The following is a 25,698-nucleotide window of genomic DNA, read 5'->3' as shown; positions in this document are numbered from 1 at the left end:
TATTGAGCAGTATAAGCTGTTAGTGTATTTTGGATATATATGACCTTCAAAATAAAATCACGCATACACCACCTGCCTCTTTAGGAAGTCCTTATCTTCCCAGGTGGTGCTAGTGGTAAAGAACCCACATGCCAATGCAGATTAGACATAAGACACGAAGGTTTCTTCCCAGGGTTGAGAAGATCCTCTGGAGGAGGGCACAGCAACCCACTCCAGTATTCTTGCCTGGAGAATCCCACGGACAGAGGAGCTTGGTGTGTGACAGACAGTCCATTGGGTCACAAAGAGTCAGACACAACTGAAGCGACTTGGCACGCACACATCTTAACTAATCACATCTGCAAAGACCATTACTAAATATGTTAGGTCACATTCTGCGGTTCTGGGTGGTCGTGGATTTAGGGGGACACTGCTCAGCCCCACGTGGACAGTGTGAGCACGTGCATGAACATGTGACATGTGACTCACAGCAGTGCTGGGAGGTGAGGGGGCGTGAGAGGCGCCTGTTACTGAGAGGCAGCTCCATGAGGGTACCCTGGAGAGGATATATGCAGACACAGAGTATCTCTGATCCCCTCACTGCTGGGTTCTTCTGGAACTTTTCACCTGTGTCAAGAGAGGAGGTCAGAGATCCCTGAAAGGTCCTCAGGCCTCAGAGTCCTATGTCTGTGCAGCTCCGGTGTCCAAGGACATGCAGGACCATCAGAACAGAGACGGGAAGGCGTGACCCAGTGCCGCCGGGATCCACACCACGGCTGATGTCACCAAGTTATTCACCGAGGATGGACACACACTGATGGGAGAAAGAGGAAACAGGACCAGGGCAAGGGCTGGTGGGGACACGTGCCAGGCCCAGGGGACTCACTGGGGCCTGGCACGGCCCACTGCCACTGTCTGTGGTGGGACAGGCAGGGCAAGAGGTGATGTCCTCTTGTTTCCTGCTGACACCTCCTCCCACCCGGCTCTGGACAAAGATATCTGGAAGTAAAGGAGTGATCCAAGGGTAGTGCAAGGCAAGCGGCAGCCCTCCGGGGCACGCCCACGGCTGGCGGAGGCTGCCTGGGGTTCGGCTGGAGTCATTCCTCTGCAAGTCAGTCTTAGGTGAAAGAGAATCACAGCCCTGGAGAGGCCCCTTCAGTTTCTACCAGCCTTGAAATCATTTGAAAATAGCAACAGCAAGTCCCGATGCCGGGCCTGGAGGAAGGCTGTTCTGGTGTCACACACTGTCTGGATAAGCAGCCCCTCCTGACCCTGCATGTGCCTGGGGGACAGGGGACACCTCAAAGCTTTAACTTAAAACAAGGACAGCGGGCATGGCCTTCCTGCCTGCCCTGGGGGAGAGAAATATCTGGGGTGCAGGCCCTTTCTGTCACCACAGGTCACAGGACTTGGGGTCCTCTGGCCCTGTGTGTTGACAGCCACCTCAGACCCCATTAACTGAAAAGCCACACTTGAGCATTGTTCAGCCTTGGACTAAGCCTTGACATACCAAGGCTTCAGGACTGCCCCAGAGCCAAACCACTGACCTTGCGGAGCACAGAGATTGGACACACGGACACAAAAGGCTCCATGGACACCCAGGCAGCATGCTCCTGGAGCACAGAGCAGGGCTCTCCTGTGGCTCCTGGTGTGAAATGGCCACGCAGACCTCCTGGGGCGTTGGCTCAGCCCAGATGTCCTCTGGTCGGAGAGCTGCCTCCCCATCACAGACATGGGTCTTAAGCATCATATGCTCCATGGGATCTTTCTTTTGTCTGGTTCTCCAGAAAAACAGAACCCACAGGACACACACACAGAGTGATTTATTGTAAGGACTCAGCTCACATGATTACAGAAGTTGACAGGTTCCAATAACTCCATTCAGTAAATTAGAGACAAGGGGACTGCAAATGTAGTCCTGGTCTAAGTCCCAAATCCTGAGAACCAGCGCTTCAGTGGTGTGAGTTCCACTGTGAAAGCCAGCATGGGCAAGACCCAGGAGGAGCTGTGCTTCATCTCGAGTCTAAAGGCAGGAAAAGATCCAAGTCCCAGCTCAGAGGCAGCGGGCAGGAGCAGTGCCCTCCTTGTGAGAGGGTCAGCCTTTGTGGGCTACTCAGACCTTCAGCTGATGAGATGAGGCCCACCTACTTTAGGAAGAGCAATCTGCTTTACTCAGTCTGTTAATCTTAAACTCCGAACTCATTCAGAAAAGCCCTCTCAGAAACACCAGACTAAGAACAATGTTTGATCAAACATCTGGGCCCTCCATGGCCCAGTCCACTGTCAGTCAAATTCCCTCTCCAGATGAATTTCCCACTAAGAGCAGGGAGACCACCCGGCCTCTGCCTGGGCAGGATCTGGGTCCCAGTGGATTGGAGATTTTCTTTCCAGATACCCTCCCACTCTCCTTCCCAACCCTTGAGTCCCTCAAGACACCTCCTTCTCAGACCCTGTACTATGATCATGGGCACACCTCTTCCCTTAAATGAGCTTGGGGTGCATTTCTTTACTCACACCACCCCCACAGCCCCTGTGAACACTGGCTTCTTTCCATCTGGCCCTTCCTCCACATGGGGTCTTCATGGACCTTCCCCCACCCTGAGACCTGTTGGGCTGGGTCACCCCCAGCAAACTGGCCTGCCACAGAGTCTTCCACCTTCCATTCTGTGACGACAATCAGGGTGAAAACTGGAAACTGCATTTTTACTTGTGTATATGTTTTTTTTATCATCAGACACTTGCTTCCAGAGACATAGTTCCACTGAGGTGATCACTAACCTGCACAGAGATGGTACCTCTGAGCCCCCTTCAGTGCAAGTTTGAAAGATTTTAATGATTATACTTACAAGTCCTGCAAACTGGAGCCTCCAGAAATGCCAGTTAAGTCAGATATCTGGTGTTCATAACAATTCTAGTTATGGAGGCCTCTCCTGCATTCTTGGCTTGGTACGTGCAGTATGGTTAAAACTGAAATGTCAAAGAGGAATGATTAAAAGCCAGGAAGTGGTCATTAAGAAACCTGCCTCATTGTGCTTTCTTTCATTTGTGGAGGGGAAAAGGCCGAGAGACGGGAGGGCGGCCGACCCTGTGTGAACATGACTGCATCTCTGTAGGGCTATTGGAAATCTGTGGATTGATTTTAGCTTCACACCGGCTGGAACATCACTGTGGTTTCAGGCTGCAGAGAGGAGGACTGAGTTCTCACAACTGCACGTTAGGAAGAAGCCTCGGAGTTGACCTAACCTAACCTCTTACCTGTCAGGTGGGGACACGGGGATCCTGAGATGTTCAGTGCCACACAGCCAAGCAGTGGGAAGCTGGCTTTCACAGTCAGACCCAAATTCCAGACGGACTAAAACTGAATGTAGAAATGAAACTTTCCAACCATAAGAGAAATATATTCATGACATTGTGGTAGGGAAGAAGGACTCATGCTGTGCTGAGTTGCTTCAGCCATGTCCAACTCTTTGTGACCCCATGGACTGTAGCCCGCCAGGCTCCTCTGTCCATGGGATTCTCCAGGCAAGAATACTGGAGTGGGTTTCCATGCCTCCTCCAGGGGATCTTCCCAACCTAGGAATCGAACCCAGGTCTCCTGTACTGCAGGCAGATCCTTTACAATCTGAGCCAGCAAGACACAAAAAGCACCAACTGCATTAAGATAAAGAGCTTCTCTCCATCTGAAAACAAAGAGGGAAGCCAGTGTCTAAAGTCTGAGTTTCCTGGGTCCTGAATAATTCCTACTGAAAGCTAGGGGGAGGGACTTCCCTAGTAGTCCAGCGGCTAAGACTCTGCACTGCCAATGCAGGGGTTCCAGGTTCGATCTCTGGTCAGGGAACTAGATCCCACAAACCACAACTAAGATCCAGAGCAACCATGTTAATTAATTTTTTTTTTTTTTAAAAAGCCAAGGTCTTGTGGGAAAGAATGGCAGTGTCCCTGGGCTTCCCAGGTGGCGCTGGTGGTAAAGAACCTACCTGCCAATGCAGGAGACGCAACAGACATGGATTGGATCCCTTGGTCAGAAAGGTCCTCTGGAAAAGGAAATGGCAACCCACTCCAGTATTCTTGCCTGGAGAATCCCGTGGACAGAGGAGGCTGGCAGGCTCCAGTCTGCAGGGTTGTAAAGGGTCAGACACGACTGAAGTGACCTAGCACGCACGCACTGGTACGGTGCAGCCCCCCAGAGCAGTCCTGTGAACCGTGACCGTCCCTGTCACATGGACGAAACGGAAGCTGAAAAACCCTGTTGCTTGTCACGATCACACATCTGGTGAGTGACAGGGGCCATCCATCACCAGCTTGTGAAAACATCTCCTATGGAGCCATCAGCTTCCCTCTCTTTCCCTCCAATCAGCACAGTAGCTGGGTTGCCCTTTATAAAATGCAAGTTGGACCATGTTACCCCATCATTGGGCCTTTTGGGGTGTCCTGATACATGTCACGGAAAACCCAAACTCCTACCCATCCTGAGGCCCTTGGTGACATGGCCCATAACGTCTCTGCCTTGCCTCTTCCCACTGTTCTTTTTTCCCCAGTTGCCAGAATGCAGGCAGGCTTCCTCAGGGCCTTTGCACAAGCTGTTCTGTCACCAGAGACCCTCCTCTCACTTCCTCACATGGCCAACAGTACTCCCTCTTAAACCTCACTTCCCGAGAGAGCTCTCTCCAGACCTGGGCACCCACTGTGTTAGCACTTACTGTACACAATTTATTTCTATTTATTTGTTTAACCTTTGTTGTCATAACAGACTTTGTGCCCTGTAAAGGCAAAAAACAGACAGCTTTACTCTTTTCTTAAAAACACAAAACCTTTTATTCTGTATTGGGATAAGCCAGGTAACAATGCTGTGACAGTTTCAGGTGAGCAGCAAAGGGACTCAAGCATAAACACACATGTGTCCCTTCCCCCCAAAGCTCCCCTCCCCCCCAGGCTGCCACAGAGCATTGAGCAGAGCGCCCTGTGCCGGGCAGTAGGTCCTGCCGATTATCTATTTTAAATACAGCGGTGTGCACATGCCCATCCCGAGCTCCCTGACTATCCCTTCCCCTCACTCTTTGCATTGGCAGCCTCAAGTTCACTCCCTAAGTCTGTGCGTCTGTTTCTGTTTCATAGGTCCATTTGTATCATTTCTTTTCAGATCCCTCATATAAGGGGTGTCAGATGGTATTTCTCCTTCTCCAGACAGTACTTCTCTTTCTCCAGACAGTTTTATTCTGGACTGGACCTTTCACTCAAACACAGGGCCTGGTACTTTGCACAGATCGATAAAAACTTGCTTGGCTGCGTGCCAGATGCATCCTGAAACGCTTTGAGCATGGTCCCCAACCAGCTGTGTGATATTAGTGACTCACCGTCGCCTTCTCAGCCTCATGAAATCCAAGCAAAGCTCCTGTGCCTCCCAGCTTTGACACGCCCCATCCCTCCGCTACTCAAAGAGAAACAGCCCTACTGTGCGCCAGGCACCGTGGCAGGTGCCAAGTACCAGAAATGCCGTGCAGCCTGGACTCAGGCAGCGTCCAGGATGAGTCTAAGCTCACCTGATGCTCTTGGCCTCCAACTTCTCAGGCGATGCAGAGCCCCGGATGGTGACCTGCCTGGCCAGCGGGCTTCTCTGGTTGGGGAGGTCATGATGGGGACACGTTCCAGAGTCCAGGAAGCATGTCCAAGATTCCAAAGGCTAAGGTAGAAAAAGAGCAGCAGCTGATGGCCAGTCTGAGAACGGAACTTTCAGGGCATCCACCCATCCCCGCTGAGGACACATCGGCTACAGCCCTGCTGCCCACCCTGAGCTGAACTCTTAGTTGGGGATGTTATTCCCACATCAATCCTGGCTGTCGACCTGAAGACTACTCCTAGGCTGTGTACAAAACTGTGACCGAATAATGGAATCTGTGAGACTTTCTCAGTAGGAAGGAAACCTGAGGGCACAGAGGCCCACATTTCATCTGTGCACAGCCCAGGCGGTCAGCGAGCCTGGCAGTCAGCAGAACAGACCCCTGCCATCATTTTGCTGGCATCTCTTATCACCAACGGGCTTCCCTGGTGGCTCAGATGGTGAAGAATCTGCCTGCAATGCAGAAGACCCTGGTTTGATCCCTGGGTCAGGAAGAGCCCCTGGAGAAGGGAATGACTACCCACTCCACTACTCTTGCCTGGAGAATCCCTTGGACAGAGGAGCCTAGCGGGCTACAGTCCACGGGGTCACAGAGAGTCAGACACAACTGGGCGACTGACACTGCCACTTGGCCACCACAGGCTCTGTCCACAGGCGGCTCTTCACAGTGCGCCATTTTATTTTTTAAGTCCAGTTCTAAAATTTACCTGGCTTCTCTCGGGGGATCCCCATGAAGCCATCCATTGCTTTCATAGGGAAATAACTATCCAAGGGAAATGACCAAAAACCAACAGGAAGGATGCCTAGGCGAGCACAGGGCAATGTGAGAAAAAGGCCGCGTGAGGCAGTCTGTGACGCTGACAAACGGGACACCCCTGTGCTGTCCTCCCGGGCCTGTCTCTTCTGCTGTCCAGTCGCTTGGTCGTGTCCAGCTCTTTGTGACCCCATGGATTGCAGCACGCCAGGCCTCCCTGTTCATCACCATCTCCCAGAGCTCACTCAAACTCACACCCACTGAGTCGGTGATGCCATCCAACCCTCTCATCCTCTGTCGTCCCCTTCTCCTGTCTTCAGTCTTTCCCAGCATCAGGGTCTTTTCAAATGAGTCAGCTCTTCGCATCAGGTGGCCAAAGTATTGGAGTTTCAGCTTCAGCATCAGTCCTTTCAATGAATAGTCAGGGTTGATTTCTTTTGGAATTGACTGGTTTGATCTCCTTGGAGTCCAAGGAACTCTCAAGAGTCTTCTCCAGCAACATAGTTTGAAAGCATCAATTCTTTGGTGCTCAGCCTTTTTTCTCGTCCAGTTCTTATATCTATAAATGGCTACTGGAAAAGCCATACCTTTAACTACACGGACCTTTGTAGGCAAAGTAAATCTCTGCTTTTTAATACTTTGTCTAGGTTTGTCATTGCTTTTTTTCCAAGGAGCAAGTGTCTTTTTAACTTCATGGCTGCAGTCATTGTCCACAGTGATTTTGGAGTCCAAGTTTGTCACTGTTTCCATTGTTTCCCTATCTGTTTGCCATGAAGTGATGGGACCAGATGCCATGGTCTTCATTTTCACTCTTCTCTTTCACCTTCATCACTTTCTGCCATAAGGGTGGTGTCATCTGCAATATGTGAGGTTACTGAAATTTCTCCCTGCTATCTTGATTTCAGCTTGTGCTTCACCCAGCACATCATCACTATGAACAAAGCTAGTGGAGGTCTGTTTCTGCCTCCACAAAACTTAGGTTCAGGCTTGGTGGCTCCTGGCTCTCAACTGCTGTGGTTTCAGACCTCAGCCGGGGCTCTTTGCATGAGGCCAGGGTGCTGGGTAAAGTGCTCACCTGGGGTCAGGCTTCTGAGGATGGGGTAGTCCCCTGATCAAGGCCACAAAGTGAGAGAACAGAATGGGTTCTGGGCCTGGGACTGCCTAGTTCCTGGGATCATCAGAGACACCTGATGTCCTGGTAGCTTCATGTTCCTTTGGCTTTCCAGGTGGTACAGTGGTAAAGAATCCCCCTGCCAATGCAGGAGATGTGGGTTTGATCCCTGGATTGGAAAGATCCCCTGCAGGAGGAAATGGCAACTTCCTCTAGTATTCTTGCCTGGAAAAATCCCATGGACAGAGGAACCTGGTGGGCGACTGTCCATGGGGTCAAAAGGAGTCAGATGCGACTGAGCAGCTGAGCACACACGCGTGCACACAGTTTCCTTTACACAGGTGAGTGCTGGAGCGTAGAGGAAAGACAGATAGAGGGAGGCAGGAAGAAGCTGACTCAGCCTGAGGGCCAATGAAGTGCCACATCCTGGGCTGGTGGGTGACCTCGATGATCTCGTGTGAGCCCCTTCAACCTTGTGAAGTGGAGACTGGGACCCGCATACAATGCTTGATGAAATGAAGGCTCAGACAGGCTCCTCAACATGCCCAACAGCACACGGGTGCTGGCAGGGGTAGGGTGTACACACAGGCTCATCTAAGGCATCCACACCAGGCTCTATGCCATGGATGGGAGAGCAAGTCCAAGCCGACGGCCCCTGCCCTTGCTAGCTGAGCTGGGATCCTCATTAAGGGTCTGCAGACCCACAGGACAGTTATTTCAGTAGAAGGCCCTGAGAACTTGTAATATTAACTTTTTAATGTGGTCTCAGTTATATCACAATCTTCTGTGGGCCACTTTCTCATTCTTCATTACTTTTGTCACTTGTCACCATGTCACCATTTATTTGGAACTGTGGAGCAGAAACTAAAGAGAACATAACTCACTTAATAAACTTACTGAATGCTAAAGTAAAAAAAAAAATGTTTGCCAAACTAAGCATTGGCTGCAACCAACTAATATTCAAATGCCCCCTCCCACCCATCCACAAGTTAGCTTTGGTTCAATACGTCCACTTTGTAGACACTTCAAAGGGAAAGTGTATGTCTGGTCAGTGGGATCAACGACCCAGCTTCAGGGTCCAAAAAGCCATGAAGGGCTCTTGAGTCCAGCCCAGTGATCAACTGTGTAAACTTGGTCGTGGTAGTTTAGATATTCATTTACCTAGACTTTCCTCGGCGTTGATCATTTTGCAGAAAGACTCCACAACTGTCAAGGTATGTTCACCAAGTTCACAGTCAGGGCAAAGGTGAGGCCAGGGAGCCCTGAGCAGGGAGCAGGGTGGAGTGGGTAATCTGGGGATGGCACATTGAATGGAGGTGGACCTGGAAGGTCAAGTGCAAGAGAGCAAAGGTGTCGCTCAGTCCTGGAAGAGGCGCCCAGGGAGAGTGGAGGAAGAATCAGGTGTGCCACCTGCTAGGGGCAGAGCTGAGGGGCCCGCTCAGGCTGCCTGACTCCCAACCTCGGGCACTTTCTGGGTGGTCACTTGGCCCCATGCATGTTCTAGAAAGTCACCATGCCTTCCTAAACAGACTCACCAGACTGGGCAGAAACTTGGGATGAAGGGAGATTCCAGTTTTGGAAGCAGAGTTCTCTGTAATACATTCTTGTTTATAGTTTCCAAATCAAGACCCTGATGCTGGGAAAGACTGAAGGCAAGAGGAGAAGGGGGCAGCAGAGGATGAGATGGTGGGATGGCATCACCGACTCAATGGACATGAGTTTGAGCAAGCTCTGGGAGAAAGTGGATGACGGGAGCCTGGCGTGCTACGGTCCATGGGGTCGCAGAGTGACTCAGTGACTGAGCAGCACCAGCAGTGCCGAACGCCACACTGGGGAAGGGGAGAAGACAGGGGGGTGTCCGGACAGTTGCTGTGTGACCGAGGCCAGGACTTGATGTGGCTGGGTCAGCGTGGAAGGCAGGGAGAGTACAGACAGTGGCAGAGGGGTGTCCCCCTCAGACCCGCAGGCCTGCCCGGCCTTGGAGAGATGGCGAGGAGGCAGTCATGGCAAGAATGCTCCTTATAAACGGTTTTTTATTGTGAAACACATCACACAGATATGCCATAAAGTGTATTGTGTGTTAAAAAATGGATCTGGCAGTTTAAAGAATCATCATGTTAATAAAATGAACACTTGAGGATCCATACCCAAGGTTGAAAAAAAAAACTTTCACCCTGATGTTCATTGCACCAGTATTTACAATAGTCAAAATACAAAAGCGATCTAAAGGTCCATCAACGGACTAATGGATAAAGATGTGGTACATATATACAATGGAATATTACTCAGACATGAATGAAATAACGCCATCTGCAGCAACGTGAATGGACCACAGGTCATCCTACTCGGAGAAAGATAAAAAACCACATGTATCACTTACATGTGGAGTCTAAAAAATGATATGAATGAATTTATTTACCAAACAGACTCACAGACTTAGAAGACAAACCCGTGGTTACCAAAGGGGAAAGGGGGACAGGGATAAATTGGGAATTTGGGATTAACAGACACACATTACTATTCATGGGGCTTCCCGGGTGGTGTTTGTGGTAAAGAACCTGCCTGCCAACGCAGGAGATGTGAGAGATGAGGTTTCTGACCCCTGGATCCCCTGGAGGAGCACATGACAACATACGCCAGTATTCCTGCCTGGAGAATCCCATGAACAGAGGAGCCTGGTGGGGCCTGGAATGAGGGCCCTCCCTGCTCTCCTCAGGATGACTTGTTTCAGGAAACTGAAGCAGGGCACGAAGAGTCAATGGAGGAAAACCCCTCAGCAAGGGCAGAAAATGAAACCCCGCAGTTCTTCCGAGGATCATTAACAAATAAAAACCCAAACTGAAGATACACAGACAATAAATGCCGCATGCCACATGAAATGTCTGCTTTTTCTGAGTCCAAACAGTGTTATAGTAAGATGACTAATTCTTGGGTCTCCCTAAAAAACTACAGAATCTACCAAACAGCCATGACAATTCATTTCCGGATGAACAAAGGTCACATGGCTGCCTGATAAAATTTGAAGAAGCTGGACACAGGTGTATGAGTTTGGGATCACCCTGTGAAAATGGATAGGGGCAACTGATGAGAGGGGAGAGGGCTCTGTGGGCAAGAAGGGCTCTCAGAGCAGGTGTAGCTTCTTGCAGGGACACACATGCCACCCCCAGGACTTGGGGACTGGTCAGAGATAGCATCAGATCGTTAATCATATTAATAACTCCATCACTTGGTGAAATTATGTGGGTAATCAGAAAAAAAAAAAATTACAACCCTAATTGCTTCTTCAAATTCTGATTTTAGAGGTACTTATGACAGTTGGAGTTTAGCCACTGAGGGAGTTAATGTGTCCTAGGGTGGAGGGGGTAAAAGAAACAGAGAAGAAGAAATTGCACCAGAAAGTGAAATTGGATTTTTAAAAAATCAATGAAGTAACCAGGCTATTAAAATGGAAAATAAGTCTGATGTCATTCTGCAAAATAAAAGGCTTGAGTCACCTGCAGAGCCACTTAATTAAGCACAGGAAGTAAAGAGAGAACTTGAGTGATTTTCCCCTTGAATGTCAGCATTTCAAAATGAGCAAGGCTTAGGCAGAGAGCCTTCCTTCTAATCAGAGAGTTAAATCAGTTCTTTTGCCCTCAGGACATCTTGATACATTTGAAGCTGTTGAAGAGCAAAAGGAAGGTATTAAGTATGAGCCAAGTTCCGGATGAATTGACACATATACACCATCATCTGTAAGACAGATAACTAGTGGGAAGCTGCTGTCTAGCTCAGGGAGCTCAGCTGGGTGCTGTGTGAGGACATAGAGGGTGGGATGGGAGGTGAGGGGGAAGGGAGGCTCAAAAAGGAGGGGATACGTATATACATACAGCTGATTGAAAATCAAAGTCAGATCCCTTATGAGTATACAGTGGGGGCGACAAATAGATACAGTGGGGGTGACAAATAGAGTGCCTGAAGAACTATGGACGGAGGTGTGTATCATTGTACTGGAGTCAGTGATCAAAACCATCGCAAAGAAAAGAAAAGAAAATCAAGAAGGCAAAGCGGCTGTCTGAGGAGTCCTTACAAATCACTGAGTAAAGAAGAGAAGTGAAAAGCAAGAGAGAAACAGAAAGATATACCCAACTGAAAGCAAAATTTCAGAGAATAGCAAGGAGAAATAAAAAGGCCTTCTTAAGTAAACAATGCAAAGAAATAGAGGAAAAGAGTAGAATAAGAAAGACTAGAGATGTCTTCAAGAATATTGGTGATATCGAGGAAATATTTTGTGCAAGGAATTTAACAATAAAGGACATAAAGAGCAGGGACCTAACAGAAGTAGAAGAGATTAAGAAGAGGTGGCAAGAATACACAGAACTATACTTTAGTTCAGCTCAGTTCAGTTGCTTAGTCATGTCTGACCCTTTGCGACCTCATGAACCGCAGCACACCAGGCCTACCTGTCCATCACCAACTCCTGGAGTCCACCCAAACCCATGTCCATTGAGTCGGTGATGCCATCCAACCATCTCATCCTCTGTCGTCCCCTTCTCCTCCTGCCCTCTATCTTTCCCAGCATCAGAGTCTTTTCCAATGAGTCAGCTCTTCACATCAGGTGGCCAAAGTATTGGAGTTTCAGCTTCAACATCAGTCCTTCCAATGAACACCCAGGACTGATTTCCTTTAGGATGGACTGGTTGGATCTCCTTGCAGTCCAAGGGACTCTCAAGAGTCTTCTCCAACACCACAGTTCAAAAGCATCAATTCTTCAGCACTCAGCTTTCTTTATAGTCCAACTCTCCCATCCATACATGACTACTGGAAAAACCATAGCCTTGACTAGATGGACCTTTGTTGGCAAAGTAATGTCTCTGCTTTTTAACATGCTGTCTAGGTTGGTCATAACTTTCCTTCCAAGGAGTAACCATCTTTTAATTTCATGGCTGCAATCATCATCTGCAGTGATTTTGGAGCCCAGAATTACTAAATTACTTGGATAACCACGATGGTGTGGTCACTCACCTAGAGCTGGACATCCTGGAGTGTGAAGTCAAGTGGGCCTTAGGAAGTATCACTACGAACAACGTTAGTGGAGGTGATGGAATTCCAGTTGAGCTATTTCAAATCTTAAAAGATGAGGCTGTTAAAGTGCTGCATTCAGTATGCCAGCAAATTTGGAAAACTCAGCAGTAGTCACAGGACTGGAAAAGGTCAGTTTTCGTTCTCATCCCAAAGAAAGGCAATCCCAAAGAATGTTCAAACTACTGTGCAGTAATTAGGCTCATCTCACATGCTAGCAAGATTGTGCTCAAAGTTCTCCAAGCCACACTTCAATTAATTGTACATAAACCGTGAACTTCCAGATGTTCAAGCTGGATTTAGAAAAGGCAGAGGAAATAGAGATCAAATTGCCAACATATGCTGGATCATGGAGAAAGTGAGGGAATTCCAGAAAAACATCTACTTCTGCTTCACTGACTATGCTAAAGCCTTTGACTGTGTGGATCACAACAAACTGGAAAATTCTTAAAGAGATGGCTTTGCAACCCCATGGACTGTAGCCCACCAGGCTCCTCCATCCATGGAATTTTCTAGAGAAGAGTACTGGAGTGGGTTGCCATGCCCTTCTCCAGGGGACCTTCCTGACCTGGGGATCAAACCCGGGTCTCCTGCATTGCAGGCAGACGCTTTACCATCTGAGCCAACAGGGAATCCAGACCACCTTACCTGTCTCCTGAGAAACCTGCATGCAGGTCAAGAAGCAACACTTAGAACCAGACATGAACAATGGACTGGTCCAAAACTGGGAAAGGGGTATGACAAAGCTGAATATTGTCCCCCTGGTTATTTAACTTCCATGCAGAGCACTTTAAGCACAGCGCCAGGCTGGATGACTCACAAGCTGGAATCAAGACTGCTGGAAGAAATATCAACAACCTCAGATAAGCAGATGATACCACTCTAATGACAGAAAGCAAAGAGCCTCTTTTTTTTTTTTTTTAATTTTTTTATTAGTTGGAGGCTAATTACTTCACAACATTTCAGTGGGTTTTGTCATACATTGATATGAATCAGCCATAGATTTACACTTATTCCCCATCCCGATCCCCCCTCCCACCTCCCTCTCCACCCGATTCCTCTGGGTCTTCCCAGTGTACCAGGCCCGAGCACTTGTCTCATGCATCCCACCTGGGCTGGTGATCTGTTTCACCATAGATAGTATACATGCTGTTCTTTTGAAACATCCCACCCTCACCTTCTCCCACAGAGTTCAAAAGAGCCTCTTGATAAGAGTGAAAGACGAGAGTGAGAAAGACAGCTTAAAACTCAGCATTCAAAAAACTAAGGTCATGACATCTGGCCCCATCACTTCATGGAAAATAAAAGCAGGAAAAGTGGAAGCAGTGACAGATTTTATTTTCTTAAGCTCCAAAATCACTGCAGACAGTGACTGCAGCCATGAAATTAAAACATACTTGCTCCTTGGAAGGAAAGCTATGACAAACCTAGACAGGGTATTCAAAAGCAGAGACATCACTTTGCCAACAAATGGTTTTCCTAGTAGTCATGTATGGATGTGAGAGTTGGACCATAAAGAAGGCTGAGGGTTGAAGAATTGATGCTTTTCAATTGTGGTGCTAGAGAAGACTCTTGAGAGTCCCTTGGACAGAAAGGAGATCAAACCAGTCAATTCTAAATGAAATCAACCCTGAATATTCATTGAAAGGACTGATGCTGGAGTTCCAATATTTTGACCACCTGAGCCAACTTATTGGAAAAGATCCTGATGCTGGGAAAGGTTGAAGCAAAAGGAGAAGCAGGTGGCAGAGATGATTGGATGGCATCACCGACTTAATGAACATAAATTTGAGCAAACTCCAGGAAACAATGAAGAACAGAGGAGCCTGGCGTGCTGCAGTCCTTGGGGTCACTAAGAGTCATACACGACTTAGCGACTGAACAATAAGACAGCTGACTCACCTTGTTGCACAACATTAACTAACAGAACATTGTAAAGCAATTACCCTCCAATAAAAAGTTTAAACAAATAAATATATAAGAATGATCTGAAAGGCACCCAAGCAGGGGGAAAAGACGCTTTCCACTTGAGGTCCCCGCAACTGTGAGCTGAAGGCCACAGAGGGGGCACGGGGACACTCTGGGACAGGGAGGCCCTCTGGGTAAGGGTAGCGGAGGCTGCATTCACAATTACGAGGCCAGAGGAAGATACTTGAAGGTCTTTCCAGGGTCCTTGGGACTGTAGGTTTCCACTTTTGCCTATAGCAGCTGAGAAGGACAGCAACCAGGTTTGGGGTTTAACAGGAGTGAGGTGGGACCCACAGGGAACTCTGAAGACACCTTCCATGGTCCCTCTGAACCTGTGTGGGTGGGGTCCGGTGCCTCCTCTGCTTCCGCCCAGCCACGGTCAGTCCCAGCTAGTGGGCACCCCCAGAGGGCAGCGGCATTGGAACGAGCACCCAGCCCCATCCCAGGGAAGCTCACAGTGTTCATGGGGGCGTTGATTCTGGGTCCTGTGGGCCCCGTGTGGCAGAACTCCTAGGATCCTTGGATCATGAACTCTTGGACTGGCTGAACAGTTCATTTGGGTTTTTCCATACCATCTTATGGAAAAACCCTAATGAACTTTGTGGTCAACCCAATACAGTAGACTCGATTAGAACCAGGATCTGTCTGTGAGACTTGGTACTCACTGCATTACTGGCCCCCAACACACACACACACACTGTCCCTACATCCCTATCCATCCCTGTTCATATTCAACTTGCTTTTCTGTCTGACCAAGAGGGACTGGGATTTGAACCCTGTTTCTGATGCTCACTGGCCAAGTGCCCTGCCCTGGGAAAGCAGGGTGCCTTGCCCACTTTCTCATGTGCCCATCAGGGACTGTCAGAGTTGGCACATTTCCTCAGGTAACAGGCTTGGCACAGGCCTCCTGATTGCCCACCTGGCCCGACCCCTCTCTGGGATTCCTCCCCCTGTAACCGATCAGCCCCTGCTGCTGCAGCCCTACTGTGGGTAAACAAGCTCTCACGCCCCACCTGCCACCCATGGGTGTGGAGTGTTCCTCTCTACCACTGGGCCCTGACTCTTCTCCTGGCTTCCTGCCCCACCTCTGACCTGGCAGTTGCACAGAAGTGCAGATTGCTGCAACCAGGAATAAGTGACGCTTGTCACTCTCTCCACTTAAGTCATTTCTATGTCCCAGGGGTCAGTTGCCTCCAGAAAAGGGGGTGATATCACCAGACTGTCACAGTCTCTGCCCAGGGGATCCCTCCATGCCTCTGCCCTGGGGAAGTATCACCCCACTACTGACATGCCAGGAGCAGCCTGCTGGGCCTTGGCCTTGGCGGGGAGGACTTGGGGGCTCCTGCTACCAAGACTTGCAGAGTAAGGGAGCTGGGGCATCATCTTTTGTGGGAAAGCAGAGGGACCATCTGCCAAACTCCGAAACCCACAAATTGTCCATCAGGCACCAGCTCCTGCAGATGCACAAATACACCCTGAGACTCCGAGAGAAGAAATAATTATAAAGCCTCATATGGGTCCTGACCCCTGATTCTCAGTCCAGTGGGAACCGAATGCTTTTCAGGAGGGCAGTGATTTACTGTATGTATTGGATTTCTGAGGGCTTTCCTGGTGGCTCAGATGGTGAAGAATCCTCGTGCAAAGTAGGAGACTCAAGTTCAATCCCTGGGTTGGAAAGATCCCCTTGAGAAGGGAAAGGCAACCCGCTCCTCTATTCTTGCCTGGAAAATCCCATGGACAGAGGAGCCTGGCAGGCTACAGTCCATGGGGTCGCAAAGAGTTGGACAGGGCTGAACGACTGACACTTCCACATTTCAATGGGTTTCCGGCTGTCCCAGTCCGGTCCTGCTTCTGGCTGGACTCCAGCCTCCTTTTGGGGGGCAGTTCCTCCTCCATCATGTTTGGGGCTGGTGGAGAATATTGTAGGTGTCACCGTCCACCATGGAAGTCTGGGAAGCAGAACCTTTCTCTCTCTGCTCTTGAGCACTCTCAGAGAGGTGTGTGACCCAACCAGAGCCTCACCCGGAGTGTGACATCAGCATCAGTGACCCAGGGACCAAGGGGGGCGGTCCAGCTGGGACTTGGGACAGGCAGCCTCTTCTATGAGGAAAGGGCTGTGCTTGTTGCCTTCCCAGCCCTCTGGAGCAGCCTGGGTTTGTAAAACTACACCTAACACCAGGTTTTCAAGCATGCGTGCTCCGTTTCTAAGTCACGTCCGATTCTTTGCAACTCCATGGACTATAGCCTGCCAGGCTCCTCTGTCCATGGGATTTTCCAGGCGAGAATGCTGGAGTGGGTTGCCATTTCCTCCTTCAGGGGATCTTCCTGATCCAGGTATGGAACCTGTGTCTCCTGCGTCTCCTGCCTTGGCAGGCAGGCTCTTTACCACTGAGCCACCTGGGAAGCCCCACTAATAGAGCGTAGTCATTGCTAATATCCGCAATTGATAACTCTATCTTTGGGGAGAGTCTGCATGTGTGTGTTTCTTTCTTTCCAGTAAATTAATAAAATGTTGCTCCCTTTGTTGCTGTTATTCCCTTAAAGGAGTGAAGAGTTCATGCCAGGAGGACCTTCCCTATCTGGGAAACATCTAATACTTCAAAACATTCCACTGGCCAGCAGCTCTGGACCTTCCAGAAATGCACAAAGCCGTTTCATGTTGCCCGAGGGATGCCAGCAATCACTGTATCTGTGGACATCCCAGGACAGGTCCCTGCGGAACTAAAAGCTCACCCTCAAGCTAGCCCTGTGGATCCCAGGGGTGCCTTCACAGCTGAGACCAGAGCCTATCACTGGTGAGGAATGAGGGGCAAAGGCCACTGCCAAGGCCAGTGGTTCGTCCCTCCATGCTCTTGATGACCTATGATGTGACGTATATTTCTCTAAACATATCTTTTTTGAAAAGTGTATGACTCGTGGCATTAAGGACACTCACAGTGTTACGCAATCATCACCATATCTATTTGCAAAACTTTTTCATCAACTCAAACACAAACTCTGTGCATTTAACCCATAACCCCTCAGTCCCTCTTCTCCCAGATCCTGTTAATCACCATTTTATTTTCTCTATGAATTTTCCTGTTCTTGGTACCTCTTGTAAGTGGAATCATGTACTATTTGTCCTTTTGAGTCTGACTCACTTTAATTAGCACAGTGGTTTTAAGGTTCATTCATGTTGCAGTATGGATCAGCCCTTCTTTCTTTTTTAAGGCTCAATAATATTCCACTGTAAGTATACACCATATATAACTTATCTAGTTATTTGTTGATGGACATTTGGATTGTTTCCACATTGCTTTGGGTAGTGTTGACATCTCAACCATATTAAGCACCCCCACTCATGAATGCAGGGTGCCTTTCCATTTATTTAGGTCTTCTTTAACTTCTTGTAGCAATTGCTCAATCTTTCTTGAGCCTGTTTATGTCTATAACTTACATAGTCTCTCAGGATAACGACAGCCAAGTTTCCCTCCCCACTACACAAGTTAATGTTAAAGCCAACAGAAGATGCTGTCTGTATCCATTTTTTGCAGACCACCTTAATTTCAATATTTTCAATTATGGTAAGCAAATCCCAGTATGCATTATTGTTAGCTTTCATCATTTCCTTGGTATTATATATATGCCTTTTCAGTCATCATCTTCATAGATGAAAAATTCTCAGTCTTTTTGGTGTCTCCTCATACCAAGTCTTATCTCCTAATTTGGATACATTTCTGACCCAATAAACAAACTTAAATCCAGCCAAGTTGTGTTCTGCTCGGCCTATTTTAACCTTTGGGTGGGAGAGATCCAAATGTTCAATGTACTAAAGAAGAAAACCATAATCACTCATTCCCTGAACCTCATTCAAAAATAGAATGAATGAAAAAATGAAATGTTGACCATATATCTAGGTGCCATGGCAAGAGGTACTGGATACCCATAGCCTTTACCCCTGGGGGGGTCACGGGGTGAAGAGCCACAGAATGAGTGTGAAACCTGAGGAAGAGCAGAGGATTTCCAGCTGCGGATTCAGGAGGAATCCCGCGGAGGAGGAATCATCCCAACTGGGGCATCAGGGGAGGGGGTGTTTAGACTCAGAACTGATCAAATATCATTAGAAAACAGAGCTAAATTCTCATGAATGGGCTGCAGGAGAAGTATGAAATTTCTGAAAAGGAGAGCTAAAATTTAGATGTATTTGGATATATGCATTTTATGGGAGAAAAAAATCCAAGGCTTTCAGTAGGTTCTCAAAAAAATATGTCAGGCTCAAGAAAGATCCTTCCTGATGAGGGCTCATTTCATACTTGCTGCTAGAAAGCTCAGCATGCATGTGGGAAGTTAGGTATACGGCATGTGTGCATGTGTGTGCATATGTGTGTGTGTGTGTGCATGCGCAAGCACGCACTAAGTCACTTCAGTTGCTCCAACTCTTTGTGACCCCATGGACTGTAGCCTGCCAGGCTCCTCTGTCCATAGGATTCTCCAGGCAAGAATACTGGGGTCGATAGCCATGCCCTCCTTCAGGGGATATTCCCGAACCAGAGATCAAACTCACATCTCTTATTAAGTGTCCTGAATTGGCAGGTGGGTTCCACTTGGGAAACCCTATATATATGGGTCAGAGGTTAATGCATCCAGGGGCACCTAACCTAGATTCAGGGTGCCTTCAACGTCCTAAAATTGTGTCTTTGTTTTATGGTTTTTTTTTAAACCTTTTTAAAAAAGACTGCTGAATTTGTTGCAGCAATGCTTCTGTTGCATGCTCTGGTTTTTTGGCATGTGGGATCTTAGATCCCCAACCAGGGATCGAACTTGAACTGCCCACATTAGAAGGCGAAGGCATGACCACTGGAGCGCCAGGGAAGTCGCTTTGTTTCATGTTTTGATTTGTGCGCACTGTTGGGAAATGATCAGAGGTCATGACCCTAAGAATTCAAGGGCCTGTTAGAAAGAAGGTTGTCCCAGCAAGGAGACACGGGAGACGTGAGTACAGAGTGAAAGGCAGAGATGGGATTAAAGGGCGGGCCTGCGCAGGACCAGGAGCAGGAGGCTGTAGGTGTCAGAGAGTCACGCTGAGGCCCTGGGCTGTGGAGGACAAGGTGGAGAAACCCAGAATCTGAAAGAAGGACGGAAGAAAAAGAATTCAAATCGGGGAGCTTTGGATTCAACTTTGAAAGCTCAAGGCAAAAGCTACCTTCTGATGGGCCTGGGCTGAAGCCCAGCCTGGGTGATGACCCTCAGCCCCGGGGCCTCCTCCAGGGTCTCCTGACAGCCCAGCCTCTACCCTCCTGGGCTCCCCCGTCCACCCCACTACCACCCCAGAGCAGCTTTGGGCCCAGAGAGGCCGGGTGGGACTGACACATAACAGATGCTCTGAGTGGCTGGACCTGGCTCCCTAGCTAGGACCAAGGACCCTCTGATTCTCAGAAGGTGACCCTCCAGAGGACTGGGCTATCGTATCCATCAATGGTCTATTGCCCTGTTGCCCTCCTCTGCGTGAGTATTAGAAAGCTAAGCTGTGCCAAACGTCCTCCCTTAACTCTGACCATGACGACAGAATGGACAGACCTCTCCGGAGCTGGGTTCACCCTTGACCTTCCAAACACCAAAGCTCAAACGCTCCCCTCTCTCAGCTCTGAGTTGCAATGGGCCCGAGAGGGTGGGGCCCTACCCCCTGACCCTGTGAGCCATTTGCAAAAGCAAGTTAGGGACTGTCTGCAGAGCAGGGTCATAGGGTCAGGGTCACTGTGCCCCTGGCAGGGGGCACAGAACACTCAGTTGGTTTCCTGCCTGAGACTTCCCTTTTTTGCAGTCACAAGGGACCCCGTGAACATGGCAGGAGGAACTGCAGGGGTGGGAGCCAACCCAAGGGCAGAAGAGTCCCCCAGACGGTGCCTGGGCCCAGCCCAGGGCTCAAGGGCACACAGCCTTGACCTCTGCCTGCCCAAAGAAGCAGCTGTTCCCGTTTTGAGCTACTTGGTTGGAGAACATGACAATTCACTCCTGACCAGCAGCGTTTCCCGCAAATCATAAAACAAATTTGCCACTGTATTTTCTCGGGGACCAACCACTCTCTCTCTTTTTTTTTCTTCCTGATCCTCCATGGAGGCCTCTGTAGGTTGCTGACTCACCCTGCAGGTGACATGCCCCCCACCCCATGCGCATGAGCTCCTCAACCGTTTGCGGCCTGTGTTTCCCCTGTGAGTCAGGGAGACTTGCGACATTCCTGAGCAGATGTGACTGAGGTGACGCAGTGATCACAGGGCAGCTGCCAAGGATGACTCCCATATCTTCAGAGAGGAGAATTCACACTCGAGTTTATTTCGAACCAGCTGAGTCACGGCTGCTTCAAGGACATGGCTCAGCTGTTGACACCAATGGCAAACCTCGAAGCTGAGGCCGCCTGTCTGGGAAAAATCTGGAAGTTTCTAGAAAATGTGATTTCTAGTAGAACTTGATCTTTTTTTTTTTTTTTTAATGAAAATCCGTAATTTTCTATAAGAATTTCAAAATGTTTAATGCAGAAAAAATTATTTTTCACTCATGGTAAAGTAACAAATTGTGGTTCATATATTTAAACATTTGAAGTCTGTGTGTGTGCTCAGTTGCTGAGTTGTGTCTGACTCTTTTTGACCCCATGTACTGTAGTCTGCCAGGCTCCTCTGTCCATGAGATTTTCCAGGCAAGAATCCTGGAGTGGGTTTACATTTCCTCCTCCAGGGATCTTCCCGACCCCGGGATCAAACCCACATCTCCTGTGTTGCCTGAGTTGGCAGGTGGGATCTTTACCACTAAATCTACTTCCAAAGTACAGTTTGCTCTAAATCTGGTAGGAAGGAAGGAGTGGATACAAGAGAACAGGGAATATGCAGGGTGAGAGATTTCACACCTCACACAAAATGTGATTAAGGTATTTTTCTGTGCAGTTTGGTGGATGGGTTGTTTAGTTTGGGAATAGACCCTCTTCCTGAAATCTCAAAGGAGTCAAACTGAGCATCTCTTGAGATGCTTTTCTGTTCCTGAAGCATCTCTGCTTTTTCTAGGGTGGAGAGGGCTGACAGTATTCTCAGCCATGCTGAGTCCTCTGGAGCCGTGGGTGGCTGGATTATGCTGTCAGGGGGACATGAAGGCTCTGTGGGGGCAGCTCAATGTATTTCTTTAGCTCTCTGCCCTGGTGCAGGGGGCTCCAGAGATGTGAACTGGGATGGATGCTGGGCCTACTTCATTCAGTCTGTGCAGGCCAAATCCCTCCACACCCCTCCAATGCCCAGGCAGCAGAGGACAAAGATCCAGGAGCCAGCTCCTCCTGGGGTGCCCTGGGGGAGCCTGAGCCACACCACCGGGTGGAGAAGTCAGGAGGCAGCGAAGCAGGCATACGCTTTCTGTCTCTCTGCCCGCAGCCTTGCCAGCCAGGTGGGAGCCTTAGGTGAGACCTCAGCCTGGATATTCTCACCCCTCTGTCTCCCAGGCACTTATTTAACCCTTTGGTTGGCAGATATTTCTCTTCCCTGCTTACCCCAAACTTGTGTGACTTTCATCACCTGTGTGTGTGTTGCGATTTTTAGGGGATGAGGGGAACCTGAGCCAGAATCACCTATGGCTTCTGCAAAGCCCCCTTCCACCCAGGTCTACATCTCCAGGAAACCCTGCCCAGATCCCTTTATGCGCAATAATTCCCCTGAAGGCCCTGACCGCCCCTCCCTCGGCCAACGGGAACCCTCCCTAGAAGCCTGCTCCCAAGGCCCCCCGCGTGGACAGCTTCTCATACCCCCACCCTGCCGCCGTGGCGCTGAACTTTTATTCCCTGAGGCCCCCAGGCCATCCCTGAAAGCCAGAGAGCCTCCTGTCCTGACCCGCATCTCTGCTCTGCGCTGCATTCTCCCAGCTCCCTGCTTCTTCCTGCCTCTCCCGCTCCCTCCTCTGCCCTTCCCCTTCCATCTCTCCTTCAAGCGTCACTTGACTCGCCCCAGGACCCCGAGCCTGAAGAATCCAGGGAGCTGCAGGCCTTACACCTCCCAGACCCCGCGGGCTCCTTTCTTTCTCCCAGATGCCCAGAGCCACTTTCCTGGCTTTGGGGAATTACTGACCACTTATTCTGAGCTGTGTGGTTCACCTGCTCCAGCCAGCCCAGGCCAAGGAGCGAGGTCCTGCCTTCCTGGCTCCATCGTCAGCGTTATCCCTGAGAACAGGCACAGACTCTCTCCCTAAGTGTTGATACTGTTGATATCACAGAGGCCCTGGGACTTTGTGCTATCCTGTGTTCTCCGCCTTTAGTCCCTGGGGCCGTCAGGCCAGGTCTTTCCCTCATCCCAAGGGAACATCCTCCGAGCACCCCCACCGCCAGCACCGCCGTCCCTGGAGCCCGCTGGACCATCACCGTGGCCTGTCCTGGCCCACCTCCCATGTGTGCAACTGGAATTTCCACAGCCTCTCAGACTAGGTGGCCTCCTTAACAACACAAGAATGTTCCCCTGGGGTGTTCTGTAACATAAATTCTTCCAAGAATTCGTTGCTAGGGAGAAAAAAAGAGTTCCCCAAAGAACTGGTGTGTTTTCTTTTATTAGACAGCGAGGGCTGCAGACCATTCTGTTTGTCTTTCGCTTTCCCCTTGCCTTACCAGGAAGCTCAGAGCTAATTCCTGACGCAGTCGTCACCCCTTGGCAGTTTCCTTCCTGCTGTTGCTTGTGAGTCTATTCTTGGGCCTGTGTCCCGCGTGCTTACTGGGAGTCAAAGGGAAGCTGGGGACTGCGGGAAGGTTGAGCAGGCTGCCCTCGTGATCTTGACACCTGTCCTGCCCTCGCCCCTCGCCTGGTCCTGGAGGCTTCCCGGGCATTCACAGCCACTGCCGAGTTCCCTCTTCCTATTGGACTTGGGGGTCCTACATCCCCAGACTCTGGCCTTGGGGTCATAGGGCCATCCAGAACCACCCTTGGCCCTCCATGCCCACAGAATGGGAGCTTTTCAAAGAAAGAGAAGGCATGGGACTTCCCTGGGGATCTAGTGGCTAAGACGATGTGCTCCCAACAGAGCAAGCCCGGGTTTGGGAACCCCTGGTCAGGGAACTAGATCCCACAGACCACAACTAAGGATCCAACGTCCTGCATTCCACAACAAGACTTGCCACAGCCAAATAAATTCTTTAAAGAAAGAAAAACAAGGTGACTGGATGATGATGCTCCAAAGCCTGCAGAGACTTCTAGCCAGAGGACCAAGCTTCTCTCCATCTTCTCAGTCAGCTCCCACTTTGCCCACCTGCCCCCCGATCCCTATCTGGGGCAACATGAGGGATAAGGTGGGAAAGAGGGAATTTTGGTCTCATAGGTGGAGGAAGAGGATCCTGGCAGGAAAGAGATTCGTGACTGTCTGATCAACACCAGTGAGCACAGCCGCCCCTGGGGGCATCTCTCAATCCATCCTTGGGAAAGTTTTCATCCCAGTGAGTCCAAGTGGGGTTTCCAGTGAATGCTGACAGATTCCCTTCATTAGACCCCAGAAGCAATGGTTTGCAGGTATTTCTGCAACTCCCTCCTGACTTCCCAGACTTCTAAACATAAGAATAAACAGGACAGAAACTTGCAGTCAGCAGGGAGAGATGTCTTTGGACAGGAGGAAGTGGGAAGATGGCAGTTCGGAAGCAGGGGATGGCAGGGGAGCCTCAGCCTTTCCCCGAGCCCCACGGCAAACCAGGGGTTCTTTTCCCTTGGGGAGGAAGGTTCTTTTCCCTTGCTTTCATGTCAACTTTGATTATTTTCTTCAGCAGGACTTCATGCAGTTACACAGTGGAAGCTTCACCCCAAATGAAAACTGGTGTCTGGACATGAAAACCACCCTTTGTTGTTGATGTTCAGTTGCACAGTTGTGTCCGACTCTTTGCAACCCCATGGACTACAGGACACCAGGATTCCCTGTCTTTCATTATCTCCCAGAGTTTGCCAAACACCTGTCTATTGAGTTGGTGATACCATCCAACCATCTCACCCCCTGTCACCCTCTTCTCCTTCTGCCTTCAGTCTTTCCCAGCATCAGGGTCTTTTCTAATGAGTCAGATCTTCCCATTAGGTGGCCAAAGTATCAGAGCTTCGGCTTCAGCATCAATCCTTCCAATGAATATTCAGGGTTGATGTCCTTCAGGATTTACTGGTTTGATCTTCTTTCTGGTCAAGGGACTCTCAAGAGCCTTCTCCAGCACCACAATTTGAAAGCATCAATTCTTTAGCACTCAGCCTTCTTTAGGGTCCAACTCTTACATCCATACATGACTACTGGAAAAATCATAGCTTTGACTATATGGACTTTTGTCGACAAAGTGATGCCTCTGCTTTTTAACATGATGTCTAGATTTGTCATAGCTTTTCTTCCAAGGAGCAAGTATCTTTTCATTTCATGGCTGCAGGCACCATCTGCAGTGATCTTGGAGTCCAAGAAAATAAAGTCTGTCACTGTTTCCATTGTTTACACATCTATTTGCCATGAAGTGATGGGACCAGATGCCATGAGCTTAGTTTTTTTTTTAGCAAACTACCCTATCTTGGATTATTCATCTGCATACCCCAAGGAACACAGAGATGTAAACATCATTTTAAAGTAGGTGGAAGCATGGCATTGGAGCAGCTACCTGAACCAAAAGAGGGCTTCAAGTAAAGTGAAAAGTTTACATCCTGAGCCTGTGGCCTCCAGCTGCTCCATCAAATCTGAGATGAACAGACATCCGCGAGGTTTCCCGACATCACAATGTCTCACTGGCTGGTTGGGTAAGAGGGTGAGTTGAGTAAAGACGTGGCCTTTAATTCCAGACTTGGCTTCAAACCCCCTCATAGGATTAAAGCTGCCAGTGTCTGCAGCCCTGAACCTCGACCACAGCATCTGCCCACCAGCCTGCTCTCAGCTACGTGGGAGGACGAGCCCACCGTCTGGCCACCAAATGGACCAGGGTCTGACACAGCCTGATAAACAAACACAGAGGATGAGGACTGTGCGCACACATTTGCTGAGCGTGGGATCTCTCAGGTGTCCAGGAGGTGACAGCGTGTCCTCCACCTCCCCAGCTCCCCCACCCCCGGCAGTGGCTGGAAATACTGGGAAGGTGCAAAAGGCGAGCAAGCAGGAGGGCCCTGTGCGCCGTCGCCCCACCCAAGAGAGAGCTCCAGGCCCTGGGACGGGTTGAGAACTGATTCACGCTCTGCCATTGCTTCTCTGTCTTTCCAGGGACAGTTCAGTTCA

The 25,698-nt window shown here is 49.4% G+C and overlaps 1 long non-coding RNA gene across 2 annotated transcripts in view; it reads right to left on the bottom strand.

Annotated features, from left to right (window-relative positions):
* Window positions 1-1,785: 1,785 nt before the first annotated feature.
* LOC122441333 overlaps window positions 1,786-25,698 on the bottom strand; it is an 85,502-nt gene continuing 61,589 nt past the window's right edge. For both annotated transcript variants that reach the window (XR_006269333.1, XR_006269334.1), the window contains exons 3-6: window positions 5,520-5,659; window positions 3,235-4,092; window positions 2,826-2,946; window positions 1,786-2,126 (exon numbers count right to left, since the gene is read on the bottom strand). This is a non-coding gene — a long non-coding RNA (uncharacterized LOC122441333). The remainder of the gene's footprint in view (window positions 2,127-2,825; window positions 2,947-3,234; window positions 4,093-5,519; window positions 5,660-25,698) is intronic.

The sequence above is a fragment of the Cervus canadensis genome, chromosome 5, assembly GCF_019320065.1.
Source record: "Cervus canadensis isolate Bull #8, Minnesota chromosome 5, ASM1932006v1, whole genome shotgun sequence".
NCBI classification, from domain to species: domain Eukaryota; kingdom Metazoa; phylum Chordata; class Mammalia; order Artiodactyla; family Cervidae; genus Cervus; species Cervus canadensis.
The sequence above is the reverse complement of the archived record's forward strand: the minus strand, read 5'-3'. Positions and strand labels throughout refer to the sequence as shown.